Below are 13,953 nucleotides of genomic sequence, written 5' to 3'. Positions count from 1 at the left end.
TCTAAACCTGAAACAAACCACAGTGTGCATATACAAAGATTCTGAAGAACTTTTAAGATGAAAAATTCGAGTATTTTCAGATAAAATTCCACAGGCCATCCTGAAAGTCATTACCAGGCACTGATCATTAATTAGCTCTATAGTTTGTAATGAGAAGAGGTGGGAGTAATATTTTTCTTCTTTGAAAAACATTAGCAATTATACATTTCAGGAAACCCTAGAAATCTGGGTTGTGGTGTAGCCATCATGGTGCTGTAGAGAAAAAGTCTTAAAATGCCATTTGAGTATCTCTAGACCCAATTAGCCCAATATTCTCAAAATTCTTTAGTACACATAACTGGAAAAAACAGCAACTGTATATTCAAACTGTCATCTATATATCCCATATTTGGCTGGATTAATGCTCTTTTTTCTTAAAGTCTTGGTTTCATTTGCTACAATATTGCTTCTGTTTTATGTTTGGGGCTTTTTTTTTTTTTTGGTGGGGGCAGGTGCAGTGCTGTGAGGCATGCAGGAACCTAGCTCCCTGATCAGGGATCCAGCCCACACCCTCTGTAATGGGAGGCAAAGTCTTAATTACTTGGACTGCCAGGGAAGTCTCTGGTTTAATGCTCTTGACTTGGCGATTATATTAAATAACATTTTCCCCTCAATTAACTAACCAAATTGATGATATTTTTCTAGTCATGTGGTCATGGAGACTACCCTCAGAGGAACAGGCTCTGCTCAGAGGTGGGGTTGGCGGTGGGGGGCGGGAGGGCAGGGGGAGCCGCCAGGGCTGTCCTGATGGCTGCCGACTGTTTCCGGTCAGGCCATCCCTTAAACCGCTGAAGTCTGCTCCGTCTTGCATGCATTATGCTTCGGAGGTTCATGTTTTTGTAAAAACTAATAGCCAACTTCCAAGTCTTGGTTGAAAAGGAAATCCTGTTACCTTGTTCTGTATGCAGGACTGTGTGAGAACCAAACAGTTCCAAACCATTTCAAAGGCCTCCTTAACCTCAGAAGTATTTCAGCTGCAGCCCAACCAACACCTCAAAGTTGCATACGGTTCAATTATGTTCCTAAATTCTGTCCTGGGTCAGGGTCAGGGGCCTTCCCATGCCCCCTCTGTCGCCTTGGTTTGAACTCATTCCCAAATGTCTTTTTCATTTCTTTAGCCTTCCCCTTCCCTGTCTTTTTCTAGCACACTAGTTCTCTGGAATTCCAAGATAATACTTTGAATTCTTTTAAAAAATGCATGACTATCTCTAGAGTTATTCAAGTTAAATACTGAACTTTCATAATCAGTAAGTCAAGGCATGTTAGAAGGAGCCCTAGAACCGTCTCCCCTCCCTACCCACACCTCGCCTTGACTCCCACTACCCTAAAATAGTCTATCAGAATCAGCTGAAATACATTTGTGAAAGTACTCCCAGAAAAAGTACCATCACCATGCTATTATTAGCCACTGACATCCAAATCAAATTTACTTATTAGATTGTTTTTCTATTTAGCTGCTACAAGTTTATCCAAACTAGAAGCAAGAATGGAGTAGGGAAAATGTGTTATTCTTCTCTTTTTTAGGTAAACATACACCAAGAAGCTAATAGTGGTGATGTGTGGCACCTATGAGGCTTCCCCCGGTGGCGCTAGTGGTAAAGAACCCGCCTGCCAATGCTGGAGACAGAAGAGAGGCAGTTTTGATCCTTAGGTTGGGAAGATCCCCTAGAGGTGGGTTTGGCAACCCACTCCAGCATTCTTGCCTGGAGAATCCCATGGACAGAGGAGCCTGGAGGGCTATGGTCCATACGGTCACAAAGAGCTGGACACAAGTAAAGCAACTTAGCATGCACACAGGTGAAAGCTATGCTGCTGCTGCTGCTAAGTCGCTTCAGTCGTGTCTGACTCTGTGCGACCCCATAGACGGCAGCCCACCAGGCTCCCCCGTCCCTGGGATTCTCCAGGCAACAACACTGGAGTGAGTTGCCATTTCCTTCTCCAATGCATGAAAGGTAAAAGTGAAAGTGAAGTCGTGCAGTCGTGTCCGACTCTTTGCAACCCCGTGGACTGCAGCCTACCAGGCTCCTCCGTCCATGGGATTTTCCAGGCAAGAGTACTGGAGTGGGGTGCCATTGCCTTCTCCGAGGTGAAAGCTATAGATGTTTTATATTTTTTATCCTTATGGAGGATTTTTACTGCCTCTGAAATAAGCATCTATTATTTTTAGAAGACAGAACTTTTAATAACTAGTTCTAATCAGATATCATTTATCTATTTGATTAGCAAAGATTGAAAACATGAGATTGATGCTCATCAGCATTAATGAAGGTACAGGGATTGAAGGTATCTTCATACATTTTTGGGAGGAGTATAAATTGGTATAATATTTCTAGTGGAAAATGCAGCAATGTCTTTTAAAAGTTGAAATACAGATTATCTTTGGTGGAATAAATCTGATTTTAGAAAATTCTATAAAAACATTCCCACAGGTTATTCCCATAGTGATATTTTATATGGAAAGAGAGAAAGAAAAAAAATTAAAATGCGTTTAAAAAATTTTTTCTTACTTTGCAAAATAAAAAAACAGCATAAATAATCACCAAGCATTATTAAACAAACTATGGACCAGGTACACAATGGAAAACAACACAGAAATTAAAATTTTCTGTATGCATTGATACATATATGCAATTTCTATATACATCAAGATATAAAATGATGCACACATGACAAAGCTGAGACAAGAACAACAATAGCAAGTATAGTAAGACCTCATTCTTGCATATTTGTTCATATTTGTATATATCTGAAAATATAGATAGTCTGGAAGAGTATGCACTGAAACCTTCACAATGTCAACTCTTAAAAAAATAGAATTGATACTGGTAAGATCTCTAATTTTCTATTTAATTCATTTTTATATCATTAGAATTTTTCACAACAAATATGTATTATTTTTTAAATTTTTGTGATATATTCACTTTAGGGAAAAAACATTTTTAAGGCTAGATTTCCATGTACCCATAGTCATTTCCGCATTGTTGTTGTTGTTCAGTGGCCCAGTCGTGTCTGACTCTTGTGACCCCATGGACCACAGCACGCAGGCTTCCCTGTTCCTCACCATCTCCTGGAGTTTGCCCAAGTTCATGTTCATTGCACTGGGGATGCCATCCAGCCACCTCATCCTCTGACACACTCTTCTCCTTCCTCATTTTCCCATACTTCTTCCTAAATTTCCTCCCAGAAAAGTTTGGCCAAATGTCAAATCTGACCACCATTCTTAGCTTTTCTTTTCTGGTAAACCTGTGCATGCATTCTCAGTTGCTCAGTTGTGTCCAGCTCTTTACGACCCCGTGGACTGTAGCCTGCCAGGCTCCTCTGTCCATGGGATTTCTCAGGCAAGAATACTGGAGCAGGTTGCCATTTCCTTCTCCAGGGGATCTTCCCGACCCAAGGATCAAACCCATATCTCCTGCGTTGACAGGCGGATTCTTTACCACTGAGCCACCTGGAATCCCAAACAAGTTGAAAGGGGACTGAAATATGGACTTGCAGACAGCATGAAGTTTGAACCATGAAAGAGTTATCCTGAGGTCATTTTTTTTTTTTTTGGACACCTGGGAATCTTGCAAACTCTTGATCTCCTCTCTTCTAACACAGGGTCTCAGTGGTGGACCAGCGTCAGACTCTATAAGGCAGGGTGGTTGTTGCTGGCTCAGCCCTGTTCCCATGCTCTACCCTCTCAGCGTTGCTATGACCTTCCATCACAGCTGGAGAGGTCCTTCTCCCTACAGGGCGTGGATTCACTTTGGCAGCCAGTCTAAGGTGACTTGGCTGGGGCAGAAACTGTCATTCATGGGAGTGCATCATTAGTTATTTCGGAAGGCAGAGCTGCAGCACTGCCCCTACTCCCAGCCCAGCCCCAACTCTTCACACACATACGTGTTAGTACTTGGTCCACAATCCCTCCTCTTAACGTCTTTGGTCCCCACACAATGCTTGAGTGACTACTGTGTGCCCAAGCGTGACCCCTTGTTGTCACACCCGTTGCACTCATTCGTTCATTTATTCATTCACTCCACAAATAACTATTGTCTGCTTTTTGCCAAACACCAACATCAAAAAACTGACAGCATCAAAAGCCTTTTTATGTCTCAAGGCATCTACAAAATGACCTGAGGATTCTTGCTCTTCCTCCAGGCAACTTCTTGCTTGAACTACTTCAGAAAGAAGTGCATTGTCACAGCCCCTGATCAGGAATCCTGTTCACGAACGTAACCTCTGTGTAGGGTCTCTACAGTGGCAGTTCTGAAAATTGCTATGTGCCAGCATCACTAGGGAGCTTGTGTTTTAAAACAATGATGCAGATCATCAGGTCCCAGAGAGTCTGATTCTCCATCTGGGACAGAGTCCAGAAACTGTATTTTTTAACAAGCATTTCAGTGGCACTGTTACTAGGGGCACACAGGTCATGCTTTGGGAAATACTGGTCTCCTACTTAATCTGATGCAGCTCAGGAAATTCCTGGCAATTCTTAGCAAATACCTGGGCAAGTACATATTTCCTCCAACCCTGACATTTGTTTGCTCCTGATTATTTTTCTTGCCTGGATAAGCGCAGTACTTTTTCCAAGAGTCTCACTCCGTTCCTTCTGCTGACTCGCTTTGCAAATCCCTCCAATAGGCACTACTTGGGAAATTCCTGGCAGTCCATTGGATGGACTCTGAGCTTCCACTGCTGGGGGCACATGTTTGATCCCTGGGTCAGGGAACTAAGATCCCCACAAGCCACACATTGCAGCCAAATAAATAAATACCACACTCCCCCAAGCCCTTCCTCTGCCTAGAGCCCTCATTTACAGTAATTTGGGTATTTTGCATCTTCTCTATGAACCTACAGTGTCTTCCTCAACTTAGTCTCTTGTTCCTTTCCTATTTTAAGCACATTAGAGAGAAAAACCAAACATAAGTCAGCTTCCCTCGATCCCTCCTCTCATTCCCCACAAGGGAAAAAGCCCAAGTACTTTTAGTTAGCAACATAAAAATATAATAAATATTGTGACTCAAGGCATGAAAAGCATGAGTGTTACCTTGCTCAGCGGGCTGCCTGGGCAAAGTGTTAGGAAGACTGCAATTCAGTTGATATCACTTGATACCAAAGAGAAGGCAGAGGGTGCTCTCCTGTCTTTCAGGCAGGCTGCTGCATTATTTATCAGTCTCCACTGCCTTTCCCAGCCTCCCCCCACCACACAGGGCTAACCACAAGTGATGGCAGCCAATCACAGCCCGTGAGCCCCCAGCTCCAGCTGGCACCTGGTTCTTCAGGAAGCTTAGCTGGGGGACCTGAGTGTAGAACCACACTCTGGTGTGTGCTGAAACACTGCCAAAGCCGCCAGGTCACTCCCCAAGACTGGTTGGAAGTGATCTTGTCAGCATAATTTTGGACTTCTGCCAAGGTTCTATACCTGTGCCTCAGTTTCCTCATCTGTAAGATGGAAATACATATACCTCAAATAGACAGTGAGCTTATACAGTGAGAGTTATCATAGGAAAATACTTGTAACAGCATCTGCCCTTGTTGTTGTTTAGTCTCTAAGTTGTGTCCAACTCTGCAACCCCATGGACTGTAGCCCACCAGGTTCCTCTGTCCATTCGATTTCGCAGGCAAGAATACTGGAGTGGCTTGCCATTTCCTTCTCCAGGGGATCCTCCCAACCCAGAGATCGAACTCACATCCCCTGCACTACAGGCAGATTCTTTACCACTGAGCCACCTGGCAAGCCCAGAGATCTGCCCTTAATAGGAACTTATCAAATGCTAACTCTGTGATCACTTTTACTATAATTTTGAAATGACCTACCTGGACAGTTCTCAGTAAGGGAAGTTTGTGCTCCTCGAAACAACACTACGTTTACATTACTAGAGTTTTGAAGGAACAGACTAGGATCTGTGCCTTCAATTGCTTTGGGTCTTGGATATATTACTTAAATCCAAGTAACAGATTTATGAGATGCTATCTCCTCGTCTACATCCCAATATTGATTATATTAGCCCCCTGTTATCCAGAGCAATAGGCCAGGCTTCCAAGTGCTTTACTTTACTTACTCTCACTTATTTGTCACCAAAACGCTGTGCATTCGACATTATTTTTTCTAAAGAGAAGCCACAGAAGTTTAAAGCAATGGAGAAGCTTACCCGTGGACACACACCACTAAATAGTGAAGTGGGATTCAAAGTGCATGTTCTCAACCACTTCACTATTCTGTAAAAGGAGAATACTGAGAGCCATCGGCAGCAAGAGTGTGAGGATGACTCAAAAACAAACTTCAGTCTACCTAGCAAGGTCTCTGTTTCAAATCCCCTTTATATTTCTTAGACCCAAGTACCCCTGTGCTCAGCTGATATGTGAGGGGCAGCCTTGTTCTCATCTTCAGCAAAACCTGTTAGCATCAGTGTGAGGATTTCTCTGTGCTGTGCTGCCCTCTTTAGACATTCCTCAGTTCAGTTCAGTTCAGTCGCTCAGTCATGTCCAACTCTTTGTGACCCCATGAACCGCAGCACACCAGGCCACCCTGTCCATCACCAACTCCCAGAGTCCACCCAAAACCATGAGTCCATTGAGTCAGTGGTGCCATCCAACCATCTCATCCTCTGTCATCCCCTTCTCCTCCTGCCCTCAATCTTTCCCAGCATCAGGGTCTTTTCCAATGAGTCAGCTCTTCACATCAGGTGGCCAAAGTATTGGAGTTTCACCTTCAGCATCAATCCTTCCAATGAACACCCAGGACTGATCTCCTTTAGGATGGACTGGTTGGATCTCCTTGCTGTCCAAGGGACTCCCAAGAGTCTTCTCCAACACCACAGTTCAAAAGCATCAATTCTTCAGAGCTCAGCTTTCTTTATAGTCCAACTCTCACATCTACACATGACCACTGGAAAAACCATAGCCTTGACTAGACGGACCTTTGTTGGCAAAGTAATGCCTCTGCTTTTTAGTATGCTGTCTAGGTTGGTCATAACTTTCCTTCCAAGGAAGAACATGTCTTCCAAGACATTCCTAGTATGTTGTTGTTGTTGTTTAGTCAGTCTTATCTGACCCTTTTGCAACCCCATGGATTGTAGCCCGCCAGGCTCAACGAGATTTCCATGAGATTTCCCAGGCAAGAATACTGGAGTGGGTTGTCCTTTCCTTCTCTTGGGGATCTTCCCAACCCAGAGGTTGAATCTATGTCTCCTGTTTGTCAGACAGGTTTTTTACCACTGAGCCACCTGGGAAGCTCCTCTCCTCGTATATCCCCATTGTTTTTTACTCAGGCCTGTCCAACCACGAAACAGTCCTAGGGGGACACAGTTTCCGGTCATAAAGATTGAGCAGGAGCCATTGCAGTAATATTGGGAGAGATGGCCTGTGTCTTGCAGGAGCTTCTGTGTTTATACCCAAGTTTCAAACACTATCATGAGGCTGGGTGGGTGGAACCTGAGAAGTTCCTGGAGAACGAAGCCCATGTTCAAATCAGCAGGAAGCAGGGCCTCCAGGATGTGACTTATGGTCTTGATATCCTCTTTGTACTATGGGGTCATGTAGAGAAGCATCAGAGCATCGCTGATGCAGAGGAAGTTTCCCTTCCCCTCCACTCTCCCACGCTGTAAAACCCTGCATCTCCACTGGACTCACATAAGGAGGAAGGGAGGGCCACCTCACCTTACCTCACCTTGAAGGAACCAAGGCAACAGCCACATCTCACAGAACTGGAACAGAGCAGCAAGTCCCAGCTTCCAAGGGTCAGCTTCAATTCCACAAACCCACTTAGAAGTTATGTAACACTAGAGGGCCCATCTGTTCCACTCTCCTGGAACTTTCTTGGGTTCGGCCCTGAAAATCCAAGGCAAACAGAGTCAGTGGGACATCCTTCAACCCCAAACCAGAGCTGGAAATTTTCTCTAAGCTCAAATATTCATAAATAGAATCCTTTTCAACTGTTCTTAGGAAAATTAGATGTTCAAAGAGACTCATTAAAGAATATGCATCAGGCCATAGGCACCAGAGACAAACCAGAGCTTTATCTGAGCTTTATCTTTTATCATATTTGCCAAGGATTTCTGTGTTGTTTAAGCTTTTATCAGTCGTATGTCTCCTTTAAAATAGAAAAAATCAAGATAACAAATAAAATATTAAAAATTTAAAACAAGGCAAAATAAGATATTGGGTACATGTGAAGAAACACTTCTAATTTTTTATATTTGAAAATCTAGATTTTTATACATCAGATTCTTCAGGGAGAGGATTTCCAATATTTTCCTGTCGCTCCCCATCACACCTGGGGACCTCTTTTTCCTATCCATGTTGAAATCTTGCAGCTGTCCCGTCTTCTCTGCTGAAAGATGACACCTCCATTGGATCGCCAGCAAAACACGCTGAGCCATGAATCCATGCCCCCTTTCCCTGGCCACTGAAATTCCACCCACTATTCCCATTTCAAGTCTTTGCCATGTGACAGACCCCCACCTGGAGCAAACCTCTTCTTCCATCACGAAACAGCAAAGTCAGAGCTGCCAAGACTTCCATGTTGTTCCAAGCAGATTAAAAATAAAACATGCCCGACTGATCTTGACCAAGTTTAGCAGGAGGAAACAAATGAAAAGGGCAAACTAGACTTTAGACGGTTCAAGGCCAGGCAGGTCCCAGCACTGAGTGGAGCCCTCCTGGCTGAGAGACTAGCTGTGGTTAATCCTAGAAATGTCGAAGGGGCCAGCACTGGCCCTGCTCCGTATGGTGCACAGGCAGCCTACTATCTCTCACTTCACCTGCCTCTCCACCCAAGCCCCAAATCCTCCTTAGCAGGTTTCCTCCACTCATTCCCCTGGACTCCCTGCAGGCCCTTTTAAAAGACCTTTTCAAATTCAATTTCCTCCCAGACTGCCAGGAGCTCCAGTTGCTGATATCAATCAAAATCTACTCCTGCAGCTGTGTCTGAGTGTGTGAACACTGCCTTCTCTGCTCTTATCATAATCCAGCAGATGCTGTTTACCGACACTGTGATTACATATAGAAGCATGTATCTGTGTATCTCCAGCTCACAAAACTCTTGTCTTCCAACATCACTGAATCGAATGCCAGAGCTGGAAGGGAACTTAGAGGTTATCTGACCCAATGGATGTCTCTTAAAAGTGAGAAACAGTCCCCTAAAGGTAAAGTGTCCTATTCAATGTCATAGAGGGAATGAGAATTAGTAGCAAAAATAGCATTACAAACGGGTCTCTGGAGTCCTAGGAAGAGATTCTTTCCAGTACATTGAAAAGGGAGCATCCGTCCCCCGCCCACCCCGATGCCTTCTTGCTTCTCTTAGCCTGGAAAGGAGCTCCAGTTGGCGATGAAGCAGAACCACAACAGGCCACTGCTAGGCTAGAGCCTTCAGTGATAACGCAGACTCTCACAGAGCTGGTGGTGGAGAGCCGGCACCCCACCCGCTCGTTTCTCCCCCACTTCCCCAGTCTTGAAATTGCTTTCTAATTAACTCAATGTGGATTATCCCTGTTAGTAAATTTTCTAATGCATTATTAATTGCTATAAACGTCAGCTGCAGCTCATTCCCCACAAATTCAGGAGTGCCTTGGCGGGCTTTCTGGCATTATTAGCTAAGCTGTTTTCTAAACAACTAGTGCCATCGTGTGGGCAAAAAAAGGCTGTGTCATTGAGCAGTCAGAAAAAGCCATCAGGAGAAGTCTTAGGAAGTTCATGAACTGGTTCAGAAGCAGTTAATAAGTTTGGTTCTCTTCTCTCTTCCTGTATCCTGACTTCCGTCTTTCTTACCCATCTCCTTCACTATCTCCTGCCTCTGTAGGGATCTCCCGTAATTCCTGTAGACTAAGAAACAGCATCAGAAGTTGAGATGGTCAAAGTAACTTGCTCACGACCTCTGACCTAGTTAACTCTAGTCTTCCACCAAAGTCAAAGGTCTGACATGGAACTCCCTACTTTGCTACTGCTAACTGGTCCCAGAAAATATTTAATGAGTGCCTTCTCCCCCTTCCTCAATAAAGTGAAGACCTAAGGATCGTGTCTTCATGAGGGAGTTTGAGGACTGAGAAGTGCCATCCAATGTTTCAGACTTTATTAGATATCCTTTCTAAACTGGAGACATCTGTTCCACCTTCCAACCCCAAACATTGAAAGGCATTTCTTTCTGCCTCATCTCATTCAGCTGTACAGGGTCTGAGTTCAAATATCAATGTAGGATGAATTTTATCCAAGTGCCCAGGGGTTAGAATTCAAGTCTGAGGAATGAGTTTCTCAAGCCTGGAATAAACATAATGGCCTGAAACGACTAATTCCAGGACAGCCACAGATATGTTTACAAAAAGCCAAACTGGGCATCTGTCTTAAGCTCTACAATTTGGGGGCTCCAAAAATTTTATAATTGTTTTTGGAGCGTGAGAAAGGAATACTCTTAAATGAAGGGAATTTAACTGTAATTTAACTGTGTGTCTATATATAGTTACTATGTAGCTTAACTTTTTCTCTAATGAGAACAGTTGCTAAGTTTTTAATAAATTTTAATTAAAATTATATTGTTTTTCAACTTATGAATAGATTTTTGGAAAGACATAGGTAGAATCAGCTTCTAGTTATATTTGTACAAAAACCTGCCATTGACTTGTCTATAATATGTTTATCAAAAAAGTTGAAATTTTATGTGATTTAAATGTATATCTTATTATAAATTTTTTTCTGGGACATTTATCCCACTCAAAAAAGAGTACTATTTTCAAATGCAGATAAAAGCACACTTTACCACTATCGTTACAGAAAAAAAAAAATTGTATCTTTATTTCTGTATCTGAAGATACTATTATTATTATTCATTTATTTATTTCATTATATAAGTTTCTATTAGAAAGTCTGGATTCTATTCTTTCTTATCCACATGTCAGTTTTAAAAAATAACTCTGGGGAATTCCCTGGAGGTCCAGTGGGTAGGATTTCATGCTTCCACTGCCTTGGGTGGTTTAATTCCTGGTCAGGAATTATTATTATAGTGAAGCCAGTAATAATAATAACATACATTTTTAAATAATAAAAGTAAAACATAACTTTGCTTTGTGATAAATAAGGGGAGACCAGCTGAATTCAGCTTGAATTGAGATGGCTGGATGGCATCACTGACTCGATGGACCTGAGTCTGAGTGAACTCCGGGAGTTGGTGATGGACAGGGAGGCCTGGCGTGCTGCGATTCATGGGGTCGCAAAGAGTCGGACACGACTGAGCGACTGATCTGATCTGATCTGACCTGATGCTCTTTACTTCCATCAAGAAGAATTTACCTTCACTCTCCTCAGGCTCCCCTCAACTTTTCCAGTCTCTCCCATGCCCTCCTACAATTCCCCCAAATCACCAGCCACAACAAAACCCATGAATACCTCTAATATGTACATATTACATATGTTATTCTAGAAAAAAAGAAAGGCTCTCAGTAGCATGACATCAGAGTAGTGCTCAAACTTCCTCAGTGACTTTGTGGCTTCTCTGTTTCTCATGGACCACAGACCATTACGTAGAAACTGCTGTAAGTTTCCAGGAATCTCCCCCGGGTTCCCGGGCCTTTTGGCCACCTGGACTCACAAATCCCTTTTTCTAACAAACCTATTCCTCCAGGTGGCAATCAATAACAATATAGTGTAATGTTGAAGTAACTTGTGGTTTGTGTCTGTCAATCTAAACGTGGGCTTTAGATTGAAATGTGAATGTGAATGTGCTGAAATGTTCACCCCTAGTACCTCAAAATGTGACTAGACTTCAAGATAGAGTTTTGAAAGAAGTGATTAAGTTAAAGTAAGGTATCAGAGTGATCCCTGCATTTCCCTGGTGGCTCAGTGATAAAGAATCCTCCTGCCAATGCAGAAGACATAGGTTCGATCCCTGATGTGGGAAGATCCCACGTGGGGAGGAGCAACTTAAGCCCGTAAGCCACGACTACTGAGCTCTAGAGCCCGGGAACTGCAACTACGGAAGCCAGAGCCCATGCTTCACAAGAGAAGCCACTGGACCGAGAAGCCCACACATCACAGCGAAGAACAGCCCCTGCTCGCCACGACTAGAGACAGCCCTCGCACAGCACGAAGACGTAGTACAGCCAAAAATAAATAAATAAAAGTATATGTTAAAAAATTTTGTAGAGTGAATCCTAATCTAATCTGACTGATGTCCTTATGAGAAGAAGGACACATGCATGCACAGAGGAAAGGCCACGTAAGGGTGCCATGAGAAGGCGGCTGTCTACAAGCCAAAGAGACAGGCCTCAGGAGAAACTAACCTGAGGGCTCCTTAATATCTACCATCCAGCCTCCAGACCTGTGAGAATATTAGTTTCTGCTGCTTAAGCCACCCAGTCTGTGGTATTTGGTTCTGGCAGCCCCAGCAGACTAAGAAAATGGGGATCGGTCTCTCATCTTGGATATTCCTTTCACCTCCCTGTGTATCAGGCATTACCATTGTGAAGGTCCAAGCAGATGCAAGGCCAACTCAGGTTACTTCTGGGCCAGCATTTCTTCCTTTGGGGCATCCTAGTCATAATAGCGGAGAAGGCAATGGCATCCCACTCCAGTACTCTTGCCTGGAAAATCCCATGGATGGAGGAGCCTGGTAGGCTGCAGTCCATGGGGTCGCTAAGAGTCGGACACGACTGAGCGACTTCACTTTCACTTTTTCACTTTCATGCATTGGAGAAGGAAATGGCAACCCACTCCAGTGTTCTTGCCTGGAGAATCCCAGAGACGGGGGAGCCTGGTAGGCTGATGTCTATGGGATCACACAGAATCGGACACGACTGAAGTGACTTAGCAGCAGCAGCAGCAGTCATAATAGATCCATGCATGTGTGCTAAGTTGCTTTAGTCATGTCTGACTCTTTGTGACCCTGTGGACTGTAGACCCCTAGGCCCCTCTGTCCATGGGATTCTCCAGACATGAATACTGGACTGGGTTATCATGCCCGCATCCAGGGGATCTTCCTGACCCGGGGATCGAACCTGTGTCTCTTAAGTCTCTTGCATCAGCAGCTGGGTTCTTTACCACTAGCGCCACCTGGGAAGCCCCAGTCATAACAGATGCCACTACTCAATTGTCTCATCTCTCCCAACTCAGCCTCTCGGTGAAACATTACAAAGAGGCCTCAGTTTCTCCATTTGTAGACGCAAAGGGGAGGGAATGGGATAGCAGTATCTCCATAATTTCACTCTGACCACATTCACGATTTTTGCCTCATCCAAATACCACCTGCACTATTATTTGTTTAATATTTGTCTTTAAAGGAAGCCACCTTCTTTACTTATTAATTTACTTAGAGAAGGATTTTTATAAGCTATCAAATGTTTGTAGCCGAAATACAATGTAGGAAAAAAAAATTCTCTCTGTGTTAGAAAGGAAGGTTAGTGAGTATAAAGATCTACCAAACAGATACTTTTTCCTTCCCAAATTTAGAAGGATTGAAAAAAAAAACAGAAAAAGCAATTCTGCAGTTAACTTGCACACGAAGCTAATGTCTCCACCTAAAGTCATCTCATGTGCTACCTAAACTCATTTCATGCTGCGCAATGAGACTTTTCAGAACACCAAAGGATGTGATATTTAAGAATCTTCCCAATTCTAAGAAGCTGCGACTTGTGTCTTAAAAATCGTGACACACCTGTCACGAAGCAGCTGACTGTGGAAAGTCAATTCAGGAATCCGCCCAGTAGGGGGCAGGGTTGAGGCAGTGCTGCAGATGGAGAGCTTTCTTAATATAGCGTCGCTTGTTTACAGCGCTCGGCGGGCTCTGCTGGGGCTCTTCCTCCTCACCTGCTGTTTGTCTACATCTTTCTGGAGGTCCCTGAGGAAAACAACAGACCAGCACATCACTTCATGTGGAAATCAGACTGGGGACTCCAAAATACTCACATTGTTGGAAGAAGCCCTAGTTCCCTCAGTCCCCTTGGAATC

This window comes from Bos grunniens, chromosome 15 (assembly GCF_055505025.1).
Source record: "Bos grunniens cultivar Pamir isolate PY7600 chromosome 15, Bosgru_T2T1.0, whole genome shotgun sequence".
Lineage (NCBI taxonomy): Eukaryota > Metazoa > Chordata > Mammalia > Artiodactyla > Bovidae > Bos > Bos grunniens.
The sequence above is the reverse complement of the archived record's forward strand: the minus strand, read 5'-3'. Positions refer to the sequence as shown.